The 26,694-nt window shown below is 44.3% G+C and overlaps 1 long non-coding RNA gene across 1 annotated transcript; it reads left to right on the forward strand.

Annotated features, from left to right (window-relative positions):
* The first annotated feature begins 6,776 nt into the window (after positions 1-6,776).
* Positions 6,777-12,248, forward strand: LOC147027051 (uncharacterized). The gene is made up of 3 exons (XR_015058649.1): positions 6,777-7,110; positions 9,447-9,698; positions 9,981-12,248. It is a non-coding gene; the product is annotated as an uncharacterized LOC147027051 (long non-coding RNA).
* The last annotated feature ends 14,446 nt before the right edge of the window (positions 12,249-26,694 follow it).

Consider the following 26,694-nt stretch of genomic DNA (forward strand, 5'->3'; position numbering starts at 1 on the left):
TGACTGCTGTGAGTCTTTTTAGGGAGGTCTCTATCAGATTTGCGCAGTCACATGGTGAAATCTTATCCCATTCTTCACGTGAAAATTGTAATCTTCCAGTCTTTCCATAAATGTTCAATTGGGTTCAAGTAAGGACTTTGATTGGGCCACTCAAGAACATGTATTTTATCCTAATTCAGCCACTCCAGTGTGGCTTTAGCTTTGTGCTTCGGATCATTGTCCTGCTGAAATGTGAATCTCCTACCGAGTTTCAGATTAATGGCTGACTCAAGCAGATTTTCATCAAGGTTTTGCCTGTACTTTGTATTGTCCATTGCCCCTTCTATCCTGACAAGCTTGCTTAATCCGTGCTGATGAAAAGCAGCCCCATAACATGATGCTGCCACCACCATGCTTGACAGTATTTACGCTTTGAATTTCGACCAAAAAGTTCAACATTTGTCTCGTTTGACCACAAAACCTTTATCCACATACCTGCAGTATCATTAAGATGCTTTTTTGCAAACTCCATATGAGATTTTTTCTTGCCACCTGTCCATAGAGCCCAGCTTTGTAAATGGAACGGGATATTGTAGATTGATGAACACTGACCCCCATCTGAGACATAGAGCCTTTCAGATCTTTCAAAGTCATTGTTGGATTTACAGCGACATCCCGCACCAGTTTCCTGCTTGCCAGGCTGCTGAGTTTGGATGGACGACCTGATCTGGGTTGTCTGGGTGGTATGATACGTCTTCAACTTCTTAAACTTTTCAAAACACAAAAACGCAAAAAAATCTGAAAACCCACTCCGTGGGAGTACCTCCTGTGCAGCTTCCCTTCGCAGGGCAGCTCACCGGATGACGGGATTGGGGCAAAGCCTTCGGGACCCCCAATCTTTGATGATAGGAGGGAAACCACGGGGTAACATCCCTGGGTCAGATTGCGGGAGAGTGTGTCGGAGTGGTGCTGAGGTGTCGTCCACCAGACGGCGGTCTCCTTGGGTTAACCTGAGGCGGTCCCTTCGGGTGGGTGCCTGGAATGTCTTTTCCCTAAGAGAGGATGATCACCTGTCTCTGTTATCATCTGAGCTCAAGCGTTTGGATATCGGGATTGCAGCTCTCTCTGAGGTACGGAGACCGGATTGCGGTGAGATAATGGTGGGTGGTTACACCTACTATTGGTCTGGTCGCTCTGATGGTTACCATACCCAAGGAGTTGCTGTAGCTGTGTCCAATAAGCTGACCCCAATGATAATTGAGGTAACACCGGTCAACGAGCGTATTATGAGATTAAGGATTCGTCACTCCTTAGGTGTCATTTCCCTGGTCTCTGTTTATGCTCCGACTGAGGCGAGTGATCTCACCGTGAAGGACACATTCTACGCCACACTCGAGTCTGTGGTTGATCAGTGCCCCAGACAAGATACACTTCTAGTCTTGGGGGATTTCAATGCATCGACTGGAACTGATAGGGATGGTTATGAGACGTGTGTTGGTCCACATGGGTCAGGAACTATGAACCAGAATGGCACTAAGTTCCTTGACTTTGCAAGAAGTCATGGACTTAGGGTGGCTGGTTCATGGTTTCAGCGCCCACAAGCTCATCGCTGGACTTGGTATTCCAATGCTGGCGGTGTGGCAAAGGAGATTAACCATGTCCTCATTGACGGTCGCTGGAGGATGATCCAGAACTGCAGGGTCTACCGGAGTGCTCAGTTCCTCAAAACTGACCACAGGCTTGTTGTAGCAACTCTAAAGCTGCACCTTAAATCTTGGAGAATGGCACCATCCCAGCCGAGGCTGGATGTTGCCAAGCTCAGGGATGAGAGAGTAGCTGAGGAGTTTGTGAACAGGCTGAGTGGACACTTGGGGGGTCTGGGTTCTTTGGGGGGTCCTGAAGAGTTGTGGAGCACCTTCAAGACCACCGTCCTTGATGTTGCCGGTGGATGCCTTGGAGCTCACCGCAGGGCAAAGAAGAAGTTTGTCTCTCAAGGGACACTGGATACCATTGACCAGAGTCGCAGGGCCAGGCTGAATGGCAGAGCTGAGCTGTTCAGGGAGCTGAGGCGTAAAACTGTACGTGCACTGAGGGTGGACAAGGAGGCCTATGTGCGAGGAATCTGTGAGGGGATAGAGCATCACCTGTGGACAGGTGATTCTCGTCCCGCTTACAGGGGAATTCGCGCATTACGTTCATCCAAGCCCATCCCTCGGAGCACTGCAGTTCGAGCAGAGAGTGGTAGGCTCTTGACAGAGGAGTCTGAAGTGAAGGCCCGCTGGGCCGGTTACTTTGAGCGGTTGTACCAGGCTGATCCCCCAACTGTCGAGTTGGACGTCAAGGGTGTTACAATCCCTGTTGCTGACCCTCGAATCAACTGTGGTCCACCTACGCTTGTGGAAACACGGGCTGCGGTGAACCAGTTGAAACGGGGCAAAGCTCCAGGGATCTGTGGCATCCATGCCGAACTTCTCAAGGCTGGTGGAAATGCTGCACTCGTGTCGTTGCATGCAGTTTTGTGCTCTGCCTGGAACACAGGCATCATCCCAACTGACTGGAAGAGGGGTCTTGTTGTTCCTCTCTGGAAAGGGAAGGGTGATCGCCAAGACTGCAACAACTACCGAGGGGTGACGCTGCTCTCAGTGCCGGGCAAGGTCTTTGCTCGGATAATTCTCGATAGGGTTCGCCACCATCTGCTTGAGCACCAGCGTGCAGAGCAGTCAGGCTTTACACCAAAGAGGTCAACGATTGACCGTATCCTTGCACTTCGTGTCCTCACCGAACGCAGACAAGAGTTTCGGCAGGGGCTGCTTGCAGCCTATGTTGATCTCTGTAAAGCGTTCGATTCAGTGAATCGGGATGTCCTCTGGAGGATTCTTGGTCTTCGTGGGGTGCCACCAAAACTGATCGATCTGATGTCTGAACTCTACTCTGGTACTGAGAGTGCTGTGAAGTGTGGTGGTACCATCTCTGACTTATTTCCAGTTGTTACTGGAGTTTGTCAGGGATGTGTACTTGCCCCCACACTTTTCAGCACTTGTATGGACTGGATTCTAGGGAGGATGTCGGAGAGATCAAGTTGCGGTGCGTCATTTGGGAATGTCAAGATCTCGGACCTTGACTTTGCAGATGATGCAGTCATCTTTGCGGAGACTTTAGTCATCCTCTTGGGGGCCCTCGAGGTGCTGAATGAGGAGTCGGAGCCGTTGGGATTACGGGTTTCTTGGGTCAAAACTAAGATCCAGGCTTTCGGTGACATCTTGGATGCTGCTGTCCTGTCTGTGTCTGTTTGTGGTGAGGATGTTGAGGTCGTGGAGAGATTCACTTACCTTGGCAGTGATATTCATGTCTCTGCTGGCTGCGAGTCAGAGGTCAATAGACGTCTGGGTCGGGCCTGGGGAGTCATGGATTCACTGGATCATGGGGTGTGGCGCTGCTGGTACCTGTGCGGGAGGACGAAAGTCCGAGTCTTCAGGTCCTTGGTACTTCCAGTCTTGCTCTATGGGTGCGAGACTTGGACTCTGACCAAGGATCTGAGATGGAGACTTAATTCCTTTGGTACCAGGTCTCTTCGGAGAATCCTTGGCTATCGCTGGTCGGATTTTGTGTCCAACGAGCGGTTGCTGAGAGAGACTCGGATGAGATTTGTTACCTGCATAGTCCGTGAGCGTCAGTTGCGGCTGTATGGACATGTGGCTCGTTTTCCTGACTCTGATCCTGCTCACCAGATTCTCTCAGCGAGGGAGTCTCATGAGTGGAGGAGGCCAGTGGGTCGACCACGTGCCTCATGGTTGCAACAGGTTGACCATCATCTCAAGGAGATGGGGATGGGCCTGGCATCTGCCTGCGGGATGGCCAGACGGAGGCCCATGGAGTACCGGCGGAAAGTGGACGCAGCGACCTGCTGTTCTGGCACATGCTCCCATCCCTGACCTGAACTTCTTAATGATGGATTTCACCGTACTCAAAGGGATAATGAGTGACTGAAATCTTTTTATAACCCTCTCCTGAATGGTGCTTCTCCACCGCTTTATGTCTGACTTCTTTGGAAACCTCATTGGTCTTCATGTTTGCCTTGTTGGTTAACCAAGTGAATTGCACCTTAAACCTCCTTAGATAAGTGGGGAAGCTTAATGTTTAAGTTAAACCACTGATGAAATACAGGTGAAACCGATTACATTTATTTTCTGACCTTTCAAACAAGTAATTTGCTCTTGAAGTTATTTAGGTTTAATTCGGCAAAGGGTTTGAATACTTATGCAACTGAGGATCATCTGATTTTTCTCTGTTAATCTAACATTCACATTTTATCTGCATTTTTTAGCTCCATCACTTTGGAGTAGTTTATGATGACTATATATTAAGTTTGATTTGAAAGCATCCAGAAAAAAGCTCAGGTGGCATCAAAGTGTGAAAACTTTGAAAGGATGAATACTTTTGTAGATCACTGTAGTTTGGGGAATCGTGGGGATCACCTTGTTTGACACCTCATGTAATGGCAGCAGTTCAAAAGCGTCATGCACCATTTGTATGACTGATTAATGTATGGCAGCAGGGGCTTAGGAACCGGTCACCGCAGTCGTGCAGATAATGGCACCGTGATTGACCAAGTCAAAGGCCTTGGAAATATCCAAGATAAAGGGAGTTAATGGTCCTCGTGCAACCTGGCGGATTACATCAGAAGCAGGCTGAGGACAAACAAACACAATATTAAAAAGAATGTGGGTAGTTGTTTATAACCTGGATCAACCTTGTATTGTATTATCCATTATCCTGAAAGATCGGAAGAGCAAGATTGGACAGGAACAGATGATTCTGAAAGCAGGAGTAAATGGGACATTGACAGAACAGAGATGATTCAGGTTTCTTTAAAGGAAGTGGCTTGTAGATGAGTGTGTGTGACCAGCTGTAGCTTGGGGTTGGTGGAGAGGGGTGCATGTCTGAGAAGGGGGATGTTGCAAGAACAGATGAGAAGCAGCAGAAGATCGTGAGGCCCTCAACCTGTTTTCTGAGAAAGAGCAACAGGTTCTGATTTCTATATTCTGAATACAAGATGTCAATAATCTTGCTTTGTATTCATTAGCTTCAAGGAACACCACATGGGTTCCAGAACTTCTGACCTATGATGAAGCCACATTCTCTATCGCGCTGTGAACCAAAGCTTTGTAGAATTTAAGGAGACAAGTCGTGGCTGATAGACTGCAAAATTCTTTGGGTGGGTCCTCCACTACAGTAGTGAGTGATGGGATGTACAGTGTCCTTATTTCCATTGGAAGTCGAGCTGCAGCAGTTTTTTTCACATCACACTTGCAAAATCAGTTACTGCCAAGTAAGCAGCATCTGTTGGTGGAATGGGACAAGAGTGAGTTCCTCGTGCAATCGTTGCAGACCCTGATCTGGTCGAGTGTTATTCTGGATTCATTCCTAACACTAGTCTCACCCTCGCTGTAACCACAACCAGTTGTCATCACATTTGTCATTGTTTGTCAAAATTAGGGAACCAAGCCAACAAGGCTGGGTAACCTATTGTTTTTCTTCTTTCCTTATTATTTTTCTTATTCTGCCAGCAATTTTCAGGGTTTTTTTTCGCTTTTACATTAATTTTCTCGGCAACCTTTAGTCTAATTGACACAAAATTTTAATCGTAGTATATTATAATTATCTTTCCTTGCAGAATATTTATTTGATAATTATGACGTCATACATCACATGGTATGGGTGCCATATTTGAAAAACCAATAAACTTTGGACCTCTGTATCAGTGAAACTGCATTATGGGAAAAAATTGAAACTTAGCACATGGCAAGAACTCCCCATGGGAAAGAAGTGTGATTTTTCATGATATCATCAGTGAAGTGGTATCCCAGTGAAAATTTGACACGTAGAATGCTGCATCAGAAAAAATTGAAATTTATTGAGCGTCATCTATGTAACAACTCATGAAATAAAAATTTTTATGACATCATCGGTCATGTGCTTCAGCAGCCATATTGTTAAATTTTTTTTTTTTTTTAATCTTCTTCTCCAGAATAGCTGGACAGATTGAAGCAAAACTTGACACACATGTTCCCCAATACATGGCTGTACAAGTTTGTTAATTTCTAATTGATAGGTCACATGGTTTGGTGGCCATATTAAATTTACCCCAAAACTCTCAAAGATCTTCTTCTCCAGAACGGCTGGTCAGATCGAGGGGAAACTTTACACACACATTCTCCAAGACAAAGGGATACAAGTTTGTTAATGATAGGTCACATGGTTTGGTAGCCATATTGGATTGAAGAAAAATATTGTTACGGCTGTGGAAATTCGCAAACCACCATCCAGGTCCCGTAGGTGAGGTATCTCTTAAGTACATGTGTAGTTAGCCCCAAACCCGTTGTTTAGAGGAAATTAATGTGATTCATTCGGGCTGCCACGCTTTGAGATAGGCGTTTTTCTGTTCTATCTTTATTTTGAACCAACCACGTCTCAACCACCATCACACATCAACCACCAACCACAACGCCGCTTCACAACAACCACAACCACACCTGCCTCTCAACAACCACGCCATCCTCACCACTCCGCCAGCAACCGTCAACATCTCCACGAACACAAAAGGGGAACAACAACAACAACTCCCACCCCGGTTTCTCTGGTAAACAAGAATGACGGTTGGAATTCAACTCCCACCCCGATTTTTCTGGTAAACAAGAATGACGGTTGGAACTCAACTCCCACCCCGATTTCCCTGGTAAACAAGAATGACGGTTGGAACTCAACTCCCACCCCAATTTCTCTGGTGGAATGTCCCCCCCCCACGTGCCGCGAAGGGAGGGGCGGTGTGCCGGGGAAATAAAAGGGCGCACGGAGGCGCCGCTGAAGTCAGGTCAGAGGAGGTCAGGTCAGGGCGGTCGGTGAGAGTGTCAGTATCAGTCGGCGGTTCATGGTCTTCTGCCCGTCTGGGTCTTGGAGAAGCGGTCCGTAGAGCGACCCGCTCGTTGGAGCTTGCAGTCGGTGGAGAGTCCGGACGTCGCGGAGGGGACGCGGACTGAAGGTGCCGCTCTGCCAGCTGTGTCGCGCGGACCTGCGCGTTCGTACAAGGAGGGCCGGAGAGAGCTCGCCCACCATCGCACCGCGAGGGTGCAGGTAACCTGCAACAGTCTCGTGGGACTCGTTCGGTCTGCCAAGTCCCACGCCATAAAGGACTACGGGCCCCGTCTGCCCCCTTGTCTTTGAGGGTGGCCTTTTCTTTTGTTTTTTTGTATGGATCTTGTGGCGCCGTGTCTTGTAAAGTAAAACTGTATAAGTGTTGCCGTGTGTTCGCGTATTCGGTTAGCTCTGCATTGTTGTTTTTGTTTTTAAATTGATGTATGTGTGCTCTTCGTGTGTCGTGTAAATAAAGTGCATTATGTTGAATTGTTCCCCGTTTCGCTGCGTCCTTTCCTTCGTTTGAATCTCCATCTTGCTTCACGTAAAGGGTTTGTAGTGGGCTTAATATGCCCGATAATTAATCGGAACCGTCGAGGCCGACAATAACACCGCTCGGTTATCCTGATAGCACGGAACGGACCACTTAAGCGGCCCGTGTCTGGAGTCGACCTGCGGCGAGGTGCGATCGCCCGGTCTACCATCCGCGTGGGTACTGAGGTAGGTTGAGTTTGGCGAACAACCCTATCCCACGCGGGTGGCCGATTGGCACGATCGTGGTGAGGCCGAAAGGCCCACCCGTGACTAGCTCCCGGCGTTAGTCCGAGAGGGTCACGACAGAATTGTCCGTCTGGTGGGCGACGTGCCGCGATTCGAGTCACGTGGCCGATCGCACGCCGGCGGGCACGAATTCGCAACAATATTAAATAATGTTTTCTCTGGAACCACTTATCCGAACGAAGCAAAATTTTGCAACTATGATCTAACGCCATTGCTGCATATTGAGTAAAAATTATGATGTCATAAGTCACTTCGTTTGCTGACCATCTTGGATAGAAAAACGCACCTTATCCGTTTAACACGAAACTTAACAAGTGTGATCCTCTACCTAATTAAAGGCAGAATATAAATTTATGATGTCATTAGTCACGTGGTTCGTCAGCCATATTGGATTGATAATTAAAAAATTTATAAATCTTCTTCTCTGTAATGGCTGAAAAGACCAAGGCGAAACTTTACAGGTATGACCGACCACCTATCCATGATGAACAAAAAGTACGCCACTCGTTTTGATGTTGGTCACATGGTTTGGCAACCATATTGGATTGAAGAAAAACATTAAATCATGTTCATTCTGGAAGCACCACATCAATCGATGTGAAACTTCACAATTTTGATCTAGCTGACATGGGGAATGTACCTTTTAAATTTCAACCTGATTGACCACATGGTTTGGCAGCCATATTGGATTGAAGTGAAATATTAAATAATGTTTTCTCTGGAACCGCTTCATCAGTCAACGTCAAACTTCACAGTTATGGTCTCATGGACATGGGAAATGTGTTTTAAATCTCAACCTGATCGGCCACAAGGTCTGGCAGCCAGAATTATTTAATTTAATTGTTTGAATCTGAGAACTATTAGAATTTTTTTTCTGCATAAGGTTGACTTGGCTGCATCTGCATGCATTCGAGGGTCCAGGAGGAGTAGCAATTCAATTGATACCGATGATGGCCCCAGGAGAATGGGTCAACTATGTACATAATAAATAGATGCAACATGGCCTGTTCCTTGGTTCATAACTTGTGAATCCCATGAAATAGAGAAAGGTGTGGGGCCTCATTGGACTCAGGGGAATCCCGCTTTACACTCTGCACTCATGGTGACAACATTTATCACTTTTTGTTCAGGATATTTAAACACCATTTCAATTGATACCGACAATGTATTCAGGAAAAGGGCAAACTGCATTTGTAATAAATAGATTGAACGTGACATGTGACTCGATCCATAACTCGTCAATCCCTTGTTGTATCAAAGCAGGGTTGTATCAAAGCCAGACGTCTTGGTACCCGGTCATCACTACTCGCAGTGATAAAGTGGCAGTTCTAGTTATGTTTGTTATCATAAGGGTAATAATTACCAAGAGGATCTGGGTGGGTATAAGTTCAATGAGCCCTGCCTCTGCATTCTAATCACAATATTTGCTTTCCCAGCAGGATCACGACTTTAAGCTGCAATGGTATACTATCAGGTGTGTTCCTTTCTGTTGAGCAGAATGGCCTGGAGGATAAATGGTTGGATGGATAAGGAATCCCCTCATACACAATATAAGCATTCAAAAATGCTAACGTGTGACTAAAAAAAATTGAATTTGCTTGCCAAGTTAAGTATTTGGATAAATAAACAATTGGGATTATACAGTAGATGGTAAGTAATTTGTATTAAGTGAATGAGCTGACATGCCTGGCAGGATAGCTTAGAGGTAGATGCACTCCTCTTTGAGCTCTGTGTCCTGGGTTTGAATCCTGACCTATCATCCTGTTGTTTTGCAGCCACGGTGAGGCATCTATGTGTGTGCCATCCCTTGGGTGGATGTTAAGCCGGAGGACCCATCTGCCAGCACTGTGGGTGGGCGTTGGTTGACGTTAAAGATCCCACAATGTCTTTCACAAAGAGTAGGTGAGTTATCACCAACTGTTTTAACAAATTACAGATTACCTGCACCTTCATTCAAGCATCAGTCCTCACCAGCCCATTCCAGAAAGACCTGGCACAGAACCATTCCTCTTGGCTGAACCCTCAAGGTGAGAACAATGATGGTTGTTACAGAAGGATATGATTCACTCATCAATGGATGGATGTTTTTTTCTAACTTCTTCCAAGATAATTGCACTCATTTTTTGTTGCTGTTACGTATTTGTTTATTTATGGCGCTTTGATTCCTTATTTTTCATGCGAGATATTTTGTTTAGGGATTGAATGTGGATATACCACCTTCTAATGTTGTGTCGGTAAATTTATGACTTTTATTACAGATTGTCTATCCAATAGGAAGTTTTATATCATATGATTTTTCTTCTTGTCAGGTGTTTGCAGCTGGATGCACTCTGTAATCTGTTCTCACTATTCTTGTTAAGCTCTGCAGGACCTTGGCTGGTCACCCAGTGACTACAAACTGCAGTCAACCATAACAATTGGATACAGTGGATGAAAAATGTGTTGTATCTAAGGAAAACTACACATCAGAATTTCAAAGGACTGGGAACGTTGGGTGCCTAAACCCAAGTATTAACACCTAGTTTATGTTAAAAAAGCAAGAATTGGGATTAAGGAAATGTGAAAAAGATGATCACGTTTGTGTTTGTTTTACTAATTGTAACTTGGACAACAGAGGAGGTCATTTTGGCCTATTGTGCATGTGCTGTAGACACACCCCATTAAGTAAACTACCTAATTTAACTGAGTGGGGTGGAGAGGAGTGCTATTGTTCTTGGGTGGAAAAACTTGGCATGCATTTGAAAGAGAGGAGGGTAAAGTTCCTACTTTGGAAAACACATTGGTGTTAATCTTTGTTGTACTTGGAGTTGAATCATGTGATGGAAGCTCCTGTTGTATGAACTTTCCCTTTTCCTTTGCCACCACCCCTCACTTTTTTTTTTCCTGCAGTGAAAAAAAGCGCCAATAAAGTGACCAATGTCAATGTTTCGGCCATTGGCAAAGCAATGGACAGACACAAGGCAACATTGGAAAAGCACTAACTGCTGACACTGCTGCTATTGTACTTAATATGATCTCTATTATACTACCCTGCACATATGAAGCAAAAAGCAGGGTTCAGCACTTGGTTCACTTTGTCTGTCTGTCTGTCTAAAGACAACAGTTTATGATCGAGGAACAACTTAATTTCAATTGAATGTTATATTTTGAACATGAATCAGTAAACAAACCTGTAGATTAACAGTACTTTGGCTTTGAATTTGTCCTGATCACGCATGCTCAGAGTCGAGTGAGATCATGTTTTTTTTACTGTTTGTCTGTCTGGCAATCAAACAAAATTGAAAATCATTCGAAACAGGAAACACTGTTTTAGCAACGTCATAAAGGACACAAACAACAGGCATGAAGAACTAATGTAACATGTCAAACAAGAGCAAGAATTTCTTTGCAATACATGTCCCCTACTTCCGATGTGATATTTTCTCAGTCCAAAAAGGGCATAACTCTGTGAAAATTGACAAAACGCCCTGAAACTTGAACTCGTTCTGTAACTTATCATATTGAAGCCATGTACCAAGATTCAGTTGAATATATAAAGTGGTTTGGGGAAAAAGTCGGAAAAAAACCACAGGTGGGACAGACGAGACAGACAGACAGACAGACAGACGGAGAGCAAACCTAAAGTGCTCTCTGGTGAAACTGGTAGGGGACTAATAAGGTGGTGAAAAAGATGCTGCATCAATGGTGGTGAACTTCTGGATTTTTTTTCTATGACCTTTAAAATCAATATTTTATTTCAATTGAAATTTGAAATTAAAAACTTTGAAATTCAATTGAACTTAAATTTTTTATTGAAAAAAAATTGAGTACTGTGGAACACAAATTGCTTTATTGGCACGTTCAAAACCCTTTCATTTCGAAGGTCATGGACAAAATATTATAGCATTTTACATCATGTCGACCAATCAAATTTGCTGTCCATATCCTTTTTTCTCAAGATTGCATGGGGGGTGAGGTGTTCTATGAACTCTCTAGTTCTTATGTATTACCAGTAGAAGTACCCAGCATTGCTCAGGGAAGTTTCAATACATACTCACTCGAGGCCTGAACACGAAGATGTTAATTATAATAAACCTGTGTAAAGCAATGTTTTTAATAACAGGCACACATGTAAACACTATAATAGTTAAATTTGTGTTGTTGACAACAAATCATTACATCCTCAACATACGATCTTCACAAAACATATCACTCGATTTATCCTGGGGGGGAAAAACCCGCAGGGAGTGTAGTAGCACAAGACCTGATCGAGGCCTGAATGCTCATTATCCAATTTTAATATTTTGTAATTTTTCAAGTTGTAATTTTATCCTAATATAGCCCTCGGCCTTCCTTTGGATGAAAGAGGAGGCCATGCAAAGTTTGGTTGCACTGGTTCCTGCAGCGTCCGAATGCATAAACGAACAAACAAACAAACAAACAAACAAACTTTCTTCTTTTTCTTTATATATTATATTATTTATCGTTTTGTTGTATCTTTTTATTTTCTGCCTCTTATTGTTACACATGGGTATTATCTGCTTACAGACATCCCTCCAGGCATTATCATGTTCTATTGCAAGAGCAATGTAATCATTTTGCATGATACTGTTGCGGATTCGCGCCCGCCGGCGTGCGAACGGCCACGTAACTCGAATCGCGGCACGTCGCCCACCGGACGGACAATCCAGTCGTGACCCTCTCGGACTAACGCCGGGAACCAGTCACGGGTGGACCTTTCGGTCTCACCGCGATCGAGCCAATCAGCCCCCGCGTGGGATAGGGTTGCTCGCCGGGTCGACCTACCTAAGTACCCACGCGGAGGGTAGACCGGGCGATCGCACCTCGCCGCAGGTCGACTTCGGACACGGGCCACTTAAGCGACCCGTTCCGTACTATCAGAATAACCGAGCGGTGTTATCGTCGACCTCGACGGTTCGATTAATTATCGGGCGTATTCAGCCCACTACCAACCCTTTACGTGAAGCAAGATGGGGATTCAATAGAGGAAAAGACGAAGCGAAGCGGGAAACAGTTCAACACAAAGCACATTTATTCGCGACGAACGGAAAGCACACATATTCAATTCCACCAAAAGCACACAGAAAAGACACAATGCAATTTACACAAAAAGCAAATGTAAAAGCGAAAACACAATGCAGAGCTAATACCGACTACCGAGCACACGGCAACACTTATACAATTCTACTTCACAGACGGCGCCGACAACACATACCAAAAACCAAGGAAAAGAATACCCTCAAGGATGAGGCGGGCCTGAGGCCGAGACCGGGTCGGGCCTACCCGTCTGGTGATGAGACGCGGAGCGGCGATGGTGCCTCAACTCCGCGGGCCTCGCGGACAGTGTCTGGTCGGGGGTGGGAAAGGGGCCCCCTTGGTCGCACTATCTCAGCGCGGGGGGAAACAGGAGGGGGTTGCTGATGCTCGGGGTATAGAGGATTTTTATTATCCCGCGACGAGCATCTCCACCTCGGCCAGGTCGCGCTGTCGGCCTCCCTGGGGTGCAGCTCCCGACGCGAGCACCCCCTCGTCTGGTGTCGCTGCCTTTCCACAGCTCCGTCCCCTCCGTTCCGACTCCAACGCACACGACGACCAGCTCCTTCTTGCCAACTCCACCGCCCGCGAAGTCTTGACTCTCTGTTTCCGACTTTCCGACTTTCCGACTTTCCGACTTTCCGACTTTCCGACTTTCCGACTTTCCGACTCTCCGACTCTCCGACTCTCCTACTCTCCTACTCTCCTACTCTCCTACTCTCCTACTCTCCTACTCTCCTACTCTCCTACTCTCCTACTCTCCTACTCTCCTACTCTCCTACTCTCCTACTCTCCTACTCTCCGCCTCTCCGCCTCTCGACTCTACTGGACTGACGAACACGGTCCTTTTATCAGCCCCGTAGCTTCGCCCTCTCATCTTTGACCCCCTCCCTTCGACCTTTCACCTCGCTCCCCATTGGCCCGAGAAAAAGTGGGCGTGAAGGCTTTTTGATCCATAAATTTGCATATATCGATCGCCCTGGGGGCGGGGCCAATTCGCCCCTCGCTCACCGATTGGACGGCAAAAAGTGGGCGTTTGTCGTTTTTGATCCGTTTTTGAAGCACAAAATCGGTGATTTTGTACACGCTGTTTGGCGCGCGCCCTGCACGAGTCCAACACCGGTACCCACAGCGGGGCAAGAACGGTGGCGATGCGACGGTTGCGAGGTGTGACGGGAAGGTCGTGGCGGTTGTGGTGAAGCGGTGGTTGGTGGTGGATGTTGTGGTTGTGGTGGTAATCATGGCGGTTGGTCCAAAATAAAGATAGCAAAAGAAAAACGGCTATCCTGAAGAGTCGCAGCACGCATAAATGACATGTATTCCCACTAGACAACTGGTTTGGGCCTAACTACACATGTACTTACCGAGATACCTCACCTAAGGGACCTGAATGGTGGTTTGCGAATCTGGTAACCACAACAATACTTTTCATGTATCTTTTGATTCGGTTAAGCCTGATGCACAATTTCCATGAACTTTTTAAATCAACAAAACAATCGTCTGTGACAATATCTGTTGTTATCATATTTATTTCAATCGAAAAATAACTGACTCTGTTCTGTTTTTAAAATACCACTGTGACCTTAGTTCTAAAGTACTTGTTTAGATTTGATTAAAGTGTTTCTAAGGTCATCTTAAATATCTCTAACCCTCTCCATTTTGTCCTCAACCAAACACCTATCTGAAAATTGTGCTTGCAAGTGATGCCATCTGTTTAAAAGAGACTTTTGCAACAATTTTCTGAGCATGTAATATGTTTTGCAGGCTGGAATACAATTTGTTTTTCCCTTTATTGTTGAGGCCTGGCAAGATAGCCGAAGGTACGCACACTTGCCACTGAGCTGTCTATTCTGGCTTTGAATCCCAACCAGGCTATAAACGGTCACCCTGGAGTTTTGCAGGCAGGGGGATTCATCAATGTCTGTGTCATCCCTCGGATGGATGTTAAGCTTGGCATCCCGTCCGCTCGCATTAGTTGGTGGATGTTAAGCTATCTGAACAAATTTCGGCACACTGAACAAATTACAAATTCCTGCTCACGCTCCATTGAGGTATCCTGCGTCAGAGTGGTGACCTGTCTCCAGGATTGTTACCTTAGCCAAGATCCGACACTGTATAGAACACAGTGCATGATGATTATGATGATTGTTGTTGACAATGAAGACCTGGCTGACACCTTAAATCTGACTTAGCTTGATTGAAGGAAACCACACATTGCTGTAATGCTGAACTGAGTGTGATTATTGGAATTTTCAATTTGCACAGCGTTCACCGTAAAAATTGTTGTGGGACCAGCACGCACTCGTGTGAAGCACAGGATCGTCTTGGGGTTTGGATGGTGGTTTGTATTGTGAATTTTGTTTCCACAAATTTAGACCTTGTGTCTTTTTTTAAGCCTGTTGTATTTGTGATGATTCTGTGGTCACTAACGAGGTATATGCAATGTCTATTTTTGCTTTTTATTTCGCCGATGTGTTCGTTTGATCCTCCATAATGCTGCAGAGAACCTGTTTTAAAGGAATTTGTACCCTTAAACTTCTCTTTACTGTGCTGCTCCTTTGCACCATCATAAGGTTGATGGAAGGTCAAGCTGGTAAGTGATCTGTCAAAAGCTAGATGTGACTGGCCATATCTTACCTTTCTCTACCTCATGTTTATAAAGAAGAAGGAAACAGGAGATAGGGGAGGTTAAAGGTTGCTTGTGTTGACAAGTTGAAATAGAGAAGGGGTGGCCTGTGGGTCATTGTAAGAAAAGAGTACAGTTAGAGACAAACACTTGGAGAGATGTTTTTCCGAGATGCCACCAGGTATTTATTTTGACTCGACAAAACTCGACTACATGCATAACCAACTGTCTTCATCTACGAGGCCAACATCTTTCTGGTTTGATCTATGGCTGGGATAACCCAAAGATCTTTACAGGGGGTGAGAGGAGTTGAACTGTTTCAATGTGAATTAACCATCAGAGCTCATTTTCATTATGCGCTGTGATTCCAGCCTCAAATCCTATTGCCTTCATTGACTTGTCCATTATCTACTAATGTCCTGATTCCATTCAAACTGAACTGTACTTGAATTGTATGGCATTCCATGCACTTCAAAAGCAATTATTTCTTCTTCAACAGAAACGGGCAATTTACATCCACAGCTTGGTACAAATTGCTTTTGTCCTGAAATCTCTCCAGAGTGGAAACATGCAAACAACCTGAAGTTTCCTCGGTTAATGTGGTTTGTTCACTGCCGTTTGCGAAGTAATTGTGTTCTTTGGAAATCAGAGAATCCTTTATCTCTTATCTCCATGTTTCAACGAGAAGGGCACTCGGTGGAGTGCATACCTCCACCACGCAATGCCTGATCCACAAGATCATATCGGGCCCAATACATTATTTAAATATCGTTTTGGCCCTTTCTCTCAATGGTGAAGAATCACTTAAAAAATTCCAGTGCTTGGATCCGGACCCGGATCTTCACCAAATCTAATCAGCTCGTCCTTGCCACACACCAAACCTGTCCACAAAATTTCATCCGAATCCGTCCACAACTTTTTTGAGATATCCTGCACACAAAGAAACAAACAAACAAACAAACAGACAGAAAGGGGTGAAAACATAACCTCCTTCATCTTCGGTGGCAGAGGTAATAATCAGACTCAGTGGTGTCATGGGTAGAACATCCACTCTTACTCATGTAGGCTACTGGTTCGATTCCAATCCTGGCCATGCCATACCAAATATTTTCATAAAGGTACGAGCCTGCTTCCTCGCTTGATGCTCAGCATCATTTAAAAGCGAGAACACAGATTGGAATAATATGTCATATAAATACAGTATGATAAATGTGGAGGAAATGATCCAGGTCAATGAGATTGAGTATTATGACAAGGCAAGAAAAGAGAAAAGGAAAGGTTTGCCAGAAATGGGATATAGTGTAGGGGGAGGACAGGAAGTGACATACACAGGGGTGGAGGAAAAAGGGGAATCAAAGCTGTTACATTAAAAGTTTAATGTATGGATGATGCAGATCATAAGGATTTAAGTACAATTTTAGTCGAGTCACTGAAACAACAATCACGTTGCCAAGCAGAAGCAAGCAAGGCAACTGGAGTTAAGGAGTGCAAGAGGGGTGTAATATAATAACATTCAAATTAGAAACTCAGGAAAATGGAAAATGGCTCCACCCTGAAAGATGTGGCCCACATTTACAAAACTTTGAGTTGAGTTGGTGTTGTGTATAAATTAATACATGTTCTTGCATTTTACTCCAGCACATGCGTTCACAGACATGAAATTTATGTGGAAAAGTGTATGACTTTATTGTTGGTTGCTGCATGCTGATGTTTTCACCGAATTAGGTTCGTAGACTTGCTAACAATTCTACTGGCAGGTGCACAAAACATTTGGTAACGGCTGACTGAGTTCCAAAGAATGAGGCAGGAATTCTCATCTTTATGACTTGGAGACCTGAAGTAGCGAGTGCAAAACACACCAAAACCCAGCATTCATGGTGGGGAAAAAGCTGGATGACACAATGGGGATTCAAATAAAATATTAACACAAGACTCAAAGACGAGCTTGAACATAAATAAATAAGATGCAGGATAAAGACAGTTGGGAGACATCTGTGCACTCTTACATGAATTACAAGGACATTTTTTTGAGATGATGGACATTGTGCAAATCCCAACATCATGAGTCACACGCACAGATGAAAACGCAATACAGGCCAATCCCAGAACGCTGATCGCCAATCTTCAAACTACTTGGGTAGCAATACAGTCTAGAGGACATCACCGGGCTGATGGAACCCTGCAGACATTTGTTCTTGATGAAAATGCATTCATATTGTTAGATATTGTGAGAAGGATGGTGGGGTGTCCATAGCTAGATTGTTGTAAGAATAACATGGTCCATGTGATTAACATAGCATAGATTTACTCTTGTAAACAGGGCAAATGTCAGAGTAAGTCGTCTTGTTAAATGTAGTGCTGAGGCAGCGTATGTAATTTATCGACAGTTTCAGCTCGGGATGAGATTGTTGTGTAAAACCTCCTGTTTTGTGGCAAGGCCAGGTGAGGACTTCGGCAAAAAGAAACGGAAAGTACATTGCACTTTAAAAGGAGACATCCTGAACTGTTTGGCCAGTGAACCATGGGCCATGGCAGTGAGATCGGCTGCAGGGCCCCAGTGAGGGATGCAAGATGGTTTTTTTATTTTATTGTGACCACCCCCCTGGGTCGGGACTGTCCAGAAGATGACATGCCAACAGAAGCTGATGGTCAATGAATGGGACGCACTGCCCCCAAAGGGCAGATGCAAAGTTTACCAGGGCCGTAACTGCACCTGAACGCAGCAGTTGAGTTCCATTTTGAGGTTAGTATGTAAAAGTTAGGAAGTCTTGCAGTTCAGTTGGTTTCAGTCCCTTTCCAGGGCAGTTCAGTTCTGTTTGAGTTTTGTTCAGTTGTTTGAGGCTGTGAGAAGAGAAGGGAGGACACCGCCTCACATCGCCTTCACAACTCTTCACCTCTGCGTGACTGCACCCTGACATGCACTGCAGCCACAACCATCTTGCACACCCTGAGCCTGCACATTCACCAGCTTTGTACCAGCCGCAAATACAATTGCCTGCCCCATTGTTTCTAGTTATTCCATTACTTATTTGTGGCACCATAGTTCAGTTAGGTTTTCATGTTTTATTTCTCTCCTGTATATAAGTTTGCATGTCCCTTATCCCTATCTGTGTCTGTCGAGCGCCATCTGTTCTATACTTATTGATTGTCCCGTCTATCCTTATTCCCATATTTAATTGTAAACTAGAGAGCTCGAAATGAACTTCTTGAAATATCAGACTATATATTGTTTTGAGCCCAATCTCTCAATGGTGAAGCATCACTTTAAAAATTACAAGCCGGGAGGCGACGATGGTTCGTGGCCATTATTGAACAATGCCACGATAGGTACAATTGAGTAAGTGGAAGCTTTTGAGGAAGCCCTACCGTAAAAACCTATCTCTTCCGTCAAAATTGACCAAATCAAATCGGATTTATAATATGTTGTACTTATGGACATTATGCACATCAAGGAAATGACATTGTGAGAAAAATAAATAAGTAAATAAATACATTTATTTGGGAGGCCCCACAAGGGGCGTGGGACACCCCTCACACAAAAAGATACAACTTGACCATGATATCGAGCTTGTGTCCAAGTTTCATCAAGATCGCATCAAATGTCACGGAGCTATGCTCTGGAGAGACTCACAAATAGACAGACACACAGACACAACAAAAATAGTGGTCACTGCTGGCGCCCATGAACCAAAAAAATTCCCATATCCGGATCCAGATTCGGATCTTCACCAAAATCTGATCAATTCGTCCTTGTCACACACCCAACCTGTCCACCAAGTTTCGTACGAACCCATTCACAACTTTTTTGAGATATTGTGCTATATATCGGTTTAGCCCGATCTCTCAATGGTGAAGAATCATTTAAAGAATTGTCAGATCCGGATCCGGATTCGGATCTTCACCAAAATTGAATAAATTCTTCCTTGTCAAATATCCAACGTTTCCAACAAGTTTCGTCTGAATCTGTCTTGTACCCTTAGCCTTCTCTACACAATTTTTACACAACCACATCTACACATTTTTTTGAGATATCATGCTGTATATCGTGTTCAGTCATATTTCTCAATGGTGAAGAATTGCTTCAAATTTTTTTTTTTATAGTATCCTGACCCGGATCTTCACCAAAATCTAATTAGTTCGTCCTTGTCACACACCCAACCTGCGCACAGAATTTCATCCGAATCCGTCCACAACGTTTTGAGATTATGTTGCACACAAACAAACAGACAGACAGACAGACCAGGGGGTGAAAACATAACCTTTTTCCATGTTCCATGGTAGAGGAAATAAAATAAAGATTTTAAAGATTGTATAATTTTTTAGAGGACTTTACCACCATTGATGCAGCGTCTTCGACGCCACCTTATTTAACACGATACATTAGTCCTTCGTGCTTGTTGTTTGTGTCCTTTATGGCATCGCTAAATATATTAAGTTTCCGATTTGGAATGGCTTTCAGTTTTGTTTGATTTTCAGACAGGGAGACAGAGTAAATGTTTTTTTTTGTTCTCGCCCCTCTCTACGCTTGTGTGATCAGGACTAATTCAGAGCCAAATTACTGCTAAACTAGAGGTTCGTTTTTCGATTCATGTTCAAAATATAACAATGAGTTGTTCCTCGATCATAAACTAACATTTCTGGACAGACAAACCGACAGACAAAGTGAAAAAATTACTGAACCCCGCTCTTCGCTTCACGTGTGCAGAGTAATAAATGCCATTTTAATAGCAAAGGAACGTTTTTCTGCTTCTTGCCTCTAGCTCGTTGAGTCACCAAGTTTGTCCTCATTTGGGTGATCCTTAGGGAATATCGGTATGGTATTAATTGAATTCAGTGTTATAAACACCGTTTCGGGATCCGCAGATGTTCAGAGCGGTCTGTGTCGACGGATCCTCTGATGCGATAACATCACCAACCCATCGGATTGCTTAACCCCAGCTGATATGGCCCAAAATTGTAGTGCTGAATCAATTGGCGACATTAATTGCATTTGGAGTCACTCAATATTTTAATCCTGCTCTTCTCTAGCTCGGAAGATGTTCCGATTTGCGTTCCAGATTTTCCCGATTGTAAAAGGCAATTCGATGTCTCGTAATGTCATTTACAGAAACAAAGCTTGGCAACACTATTTCCTGTCTTTAAAAGTATTTCACATGTGTACTTGCTTTAACTCTGTGCAATAATTTCATGAAGCCTCATCTGGAATATTATGTTTGCTTTTGATCACCACATCTGAGGAAGGAGATAGCTGCCATTGAGAGGGTTCAGCATAGAGCTACTAGATTGATTCCGGACTGCAGCTTGGTCTACTGTTGGGGCCTGACTGGGGGCCTACTGTTGGGGCCTACTGCTTGGCTTGCATTGGGGCCTACTGCTGGGCTTGCTGCAATCGTGCATCCTACTAAGCTATGATGAGCAGATGAAGGAGACAGAACTTTATCCATTAGAAAGCAGGTGGTAACGAGGGGATCTGGTAGGGATGTTCAAAAAAATTAAGGGGAGAGACAGAAAAAGTGTGGAAGACCTTTTCAGCAGAATAGATAGTGATAGGTCCAAGGGTTATATCTTGAGAATGAATGAAAGGAGAGTGAGGACATTCCTTATCGTTCCTGTGTAACCAACTTTCTCATTTTCTTCAATCTCTTTCTTCCCTCCAGGGATTCAAGACTGTTCACCACCATCTCAGGTAATCCCAATCCATCACCATGATCTTTTCTACGCCCCATTAACCCTCCCCAAGTCCACCTCTTTCCAAGTTTCCAGTTTATCCTTCCTGTGTGTTTGCAGCTGTATCAATGTCTAATCTTATTCACCCCCTGGATCCTCCCCTTACCCTCATTCTTCCCCACACGCCTTTTTTATCCAAGTCTTACTCGACTATGTCCCTCAATATGGCTGTTGGTGTCCCCCTCACTTTATGCTGGTTTTTTCCGTTATATTATGTCCTGATCTTCCAGCTCCTCCATGAGCCTCGGCTCTGAATACAAAAAAACATGCTCGAGATGTTTCAGATAATGAAGGTTCGAGCCAAAATTAATTCAGAAGATTTTCAACAGAATGGACAGCTCTCACTGTGAAACCTCTTGCTGTCCTTCCTTGGTGACAGAACCAGTGGCCACAGTTTCAGAGTAAAGAAGAGCAGAGTTAGAATGATAGCCTTCCATGAAGAGAGTAGTTAATGCATGGAATAGTCTCCCTGCTAAGGTTGTGAGAGCAGAAACAGTAGATGGTTTTAAAATTGGGTTTGATAGACATTTAGAAGTAGTGGGGATAGCGAAGTACTAAGATGTTGGCATGATTGCACAGGCTTTATGGGCCTAATGGCTTCATCCTGTGTTGAAGTTCCTTGAAGTTCCTTGCTTGAATTGTTGCGTCGCTGTCTGTCATTGCATCTTTCACCCTTGACAGAAAAATTGGATGATCTCAACAGCAGGACACCCTTGACTATAATTACTAGATTATATCTTTCATTTTTACCTGCATAATGGCCTTACTTTGAGATGGACAGGAATCCTGAGGCCTGTATTTTCTTGTTATATATTGGCTCTCTTTATCTTATTATCAGGGCTGCAGATAACACAGTGATAATATGCTCAACTCCAAGCTGTTTGTTCTCGAGTTCAATCCTTGTACTAATCTGATTCAAGTTAAACTGTCAAAAGGTGCAGTGGCCAAAATAGGTTATGACGAATGCTGTCGATCATAGCTATTAAGCTGGATGTCCCTTCCACAACTTTGATGGGAAAGATGTTGACATATTATGTGGGCTTTTGGGCTGGAATACCCTGACCAGTGGAATTCCAAGTCCTTGTATCGCACGAATGTGCAGGGTTTGAATACCTTGCTTCATTTTGAATCTTCCAGGTCTATAACCACCACATCGGTCCTACGAGGTTCCAGGAATGGCAAACGTCCAGCGACAGATATAATCGACTATGACGTCATCAAAACCCATGACATCAATTCCACCCGATATTATTTCCACATAATTGACCTTTTTTTAATTCCTATTTTAGCTCTTCCTCCCACTTGTCCCCGTCTTGAACGTATTCAATGGTCCACCCCAAATTATGCGAACAACGACTGTTGTTTTAATACTGTTGTTTGCTGCTCGCTGGGAGCATCTGTGACTGCCAGATAACCATTTGCAAGGGCAAAGCTTATTGCAAACATTCTGCACATATTTTTCATTCAATTATCTTTCTGTTGATATGTTCTCATTGTGGGAGAATGTGCTTGTAATTGTATGTACAAAGCATTCGAATCTATCCAGGTGTGATGAACCATAAGATTTCATGCAGCAACGAAATGCGGGCAGACTCCGATCCGTACAGTGAGGGATAAATATTTTCATAATAACATAACGTATTCAATCTTTTTACATCTAGCTGTGCTGTATCGACTAGATATAGACCGAACTACGCATGTGCGGTATAAACGGAACGATGCTTGTGGTGTCGGCCACCGAGCCCACATGCAAGGAATCTCTCTTTCGACTCCTCGTTTGAGGTTCACTCACGACAAGCCATCGTGAAACCTCTCGCTGTCCTTCCTTGGACTCTTCAGTTTTCTCCGTGAGATGTAAAACACATTCTCATGCATTTAAGTTTCACATTGAAAGCAGAACTTTTAAAATTAAGGCACAAAATATGAGCTCAATTGTGTCTTTTAAAGCTTTTCGAGCTCCAGTCCTTTCAAAGTAATATACAGTGGCCTGCAAAAGTATTCACACCCTCCCAATGATGCCACATTGAGATGAATTACGAATTATGAGAAACAATTTTTGTAAATTGACTTTCTTATTCATAACTGAAGAGATCAAACTAAACACTGTTAGAGTTGAAGGAGGTTCCATGTCAGGAATACCTGCAAAACATATGTACAAATCAAAATTCACTGGTTGTAAAAGTATTCAGCCCCTTCGGTCAGGACTTAGTGAAAACACCTTTTGCAGCAATGACTGCTATGAGTGTTTTGGGGAGGTCTCGAGCAGCTTTGTACAGTGAGATGGTGAAAATTGCTCTGGTTCTGCCAAGTTTGATGGGGATCGTCGATGGACTGCAATCTTCAAGTGTCACCATGAATGTTAAATTGGGTTCAAGGCTGGACTTTGACTGGGCCACTCAAGAACATTTATTTTCTTCATATTCAGCCACTCCAGTGTGACTTCTGCTTTGTGCTTCGGATCATTGACCCATTGAAATGTGAATCTCCTGACCAGTTTCAGATTCATGGCTGACTCAAGCAGGGATTCATCAAGGATTCTCCTGTACTTTGCACCGTCCATTGTCCCTTCTTTGCTGACAAGCTTGCCAGTCCCTGCTGATGAAAATCAACCCCATAACATGATGCTGCCACCACCATGCTTGACAGAAGGTATGGTATTGACTGGGTGATGTGAAGTGTTAGGCTTGCACTCGATGCAACACTTTGAATATTTGTCTCGTCTGACCACAAAACTTTTCTCCACATGTCTGCAGGGTCATTAAGATGCTTTTTTGAAAACTCCATACAAGCTTTTAGATGCGTCTTTTTCAGTAATGGCTTCTTTCTCGCCACCTGTCCATAGAGACCAGCTTTGTGAAGGGAACAAGATATGTTGATTTGTGATAGACCCCCATCTCAGACATAGATCCATGCAGATCTTTGAAAGTCATTCCTGTAATTACATCCATCCATCCATTGGGACCATACTCTGTGCAGAGCATTGGTGCTGCCGAAGCAGTCTCATTGGCTATTGGGCACAATCCTGGACGGGTCACCACTCCAACACAGGATACCAGCAAGGTGGTACTCATTTTGTCGACCGCGAAAGGATGACATGCAGAATCAACCCCACCTGGTAATCATTAAACAGCCGAGTGGGATTTGAACTCAGAATCTTAGGATCCCAAGCCCACAACCCTCACCATTAAGCCAACACCAGGCTTACCCCCATATGGTGACACGTAATAATCTTAAGCTGACAGTTTCCCTACTTAAATTGCATTGAGGCGTCTCCAACTCATCCAGGGACCATGTCGCACTATACAGTCATATCTATTCTATGAAAATCCTTCATCTAATCCACAAACATAAAAAAAATACTAAGATTTGAGGAACAGCTGAAGAAGACAGGACTTTAAGTGAGAATGTCTTATTCCTGGCATTTTCTTGAAACATTCAGCAAGAATATAAACAAGCTTACTAGAAAACACTTGGAGGCAATGGCAAACCACTCAGTATAACCCTTGCCAAGAAATTGCTTCCACAGCACTGATCCTCTGGAGAGTATGGTACATCAACATAAAAAACTATGGATTAAAATGATTTGGAAGCTTAAATGGTTGGGGATCTCACACTCTCACTATGTCTCTCCGAAAAGACTGTTTGGAACCCCCCCCCCCATCTACTTTCTCAACAATCCTCCAGAAGAAGTCCTTTCTTTCAAGATTCTGGTTCTCACTATCTGCCATGATCTTTCCTGGGAAAGCCACATTTCCAACATGGCCTCCAAAGCCAGTCGCCGACTGGGAATCCTCCGTCGTGCAAAGTCCTTCCTCGGCCCACCTGAGCTCCTGACCACTTACAAAGCTTTCGTCCACAGCTTGGTGGAGTACTGCTCTCCCCTCTGGGCTGGTGCTCCTGGCTCTCACCTTTCTCAGCTTTACGCAGAGGAAACCAAGGCATTTCAGATCATTGGTATCTCCCATGATGAGGCTGTCTTTGGACCTCTCCCTCTCTCACCATAGCAGGTCGTGGTCTTTCTGTCTTCTATCATCTCCTCTCCTTACTCACTCCCCTGCACTCTCTGCGATTTGTCCCCACCATATTTCCGCAGGATGCTCAAGGTCCGCCAGCAACCCCCTTCTGGTAAAACTACCAAAATCACGACTCACTGCTCACATTCACTCTTTCATTCCTCTTTTTTCCCCTGCCTTTGGAATAAACTCCCTCACTCTGTTCAACCCCATTCTTCCCTCCAGGCTTTCAAAACAGCTGTTCACCACGACCTCTTATCGTCCCCCATCCAAATCCTCGATCTTTTCTATCCCCGTTAATCCACCCCAAACCCATCTCCTTCAAATTCCCTGCTTTCCTTCCTGAAAGTCCCGGTAGTGTCCATCTTGTATACCCCATGTTCCCCGCACCATCCCTCTCCCTTCCACAGATCTCATGTCTCTGTTCCCCATTGTTTTGCCCTTCCCACTCCCCCCCTCTCGTTTCATGCCCCCTTGCTGCGCGTTGTGTGTTAGCTGTCATACAAGTCTTGACAAGGTATACCAAAAAAAAAACGGTTGAGAATGCATCCTTTTTTTATTCTCCACACATGCACTGGCTTGTGAATAAACCCCTCCTCATTGATACATCTGTTTATCCCATGTTCTTTATCCGAATGTCAAATACAGAAGTGCAAACTTGAATGTATGAATGTTTTTTTTTAAAATTCCATGTTTCTTAAGATTAGACCTTTGGACAAGGACCATGATAACAAAGATCCTTCCAATATTAACTATTGAAATAACGAAGTTGATTAAGTTTCACTAAGTCAATACACAATGCCATTTTGTGATAAGCACAGAAATGAAATGATGGGCCAAGCAGCCTTTTCATCAAACTTCCTTGTTCTGCCTCACTCCCTGGCACAAGGGAGTGAGGCAGAACAAGGAAGCTTGATGAAAAAGCTCCCCCCCCCCCGCCCCCCGATCCTGCATAGCAGTTTTGGAAAGGACTGCAACGAAACTACTCCAAATGACTTTCGAACAGTGCATGATAATCGTGCTGCCAATGTGCTGACAGATGTTCCAGAATCTCGGCAGATGTACCTCTCAAGCTAATGGCACATTGTTTGGCACCTCGCACAAGAGTTGGCTCATTCCCTTGGGTGAAAAAAGGCTCAAAATGACTGTTCTCACACAGAATAGAGCTATCCAATTATTGTGTCTTTATGCACAACTGGTTTCTGCTTTTGATTCATCAAGACAAAGGGGTCGTATTGAGGAATTTAGTGGTGCAGGAGTGATGGGGTGGGGGTGGTGAGGCAGGGGTGGTTGTGAAGGGATGAACAGGTGTCTCCATTTTGTTTCCTTCTTTCCGCATCTGGCCCGACAAACGTTGGTGGAATTTCTTGCTACGATTCGATTTCAGTATTCTGAAGCTGCACTGAATAACCAACCATCTTGCTTCTTCTCATGCTTAAACAAAGCCGGTCCCTTAAGAACCATGGCAAATTGTCTCCGAACGTTCCAAGTACAAGTAGCCTTCACATGTGATGTTTATCTTTCTTGGATGGCATTGGTCATCCATCAGCACTTTGATATTGGATTTGTAATTTAATGGTCTCCGCATGCACTGTTTTCTGCCACTGGCTATTATTGTATGTT

Source organism: Eptatretus burgeri, chromosome 5 (genome assembly GCF_056783735.1).
Source record: "Eptatretus burgeri isolate ZD-2024b chromosome 5, Ebu_testis_v1, whole genome shotgun sequence".
Taxonomy (NCBI): domain Eukaryota; kingdom Metazoa; phylum Chordata; class Myxini; order Myxiniformes; family Myxinidae; genus Eptatretus; species Eptatretus burgeri.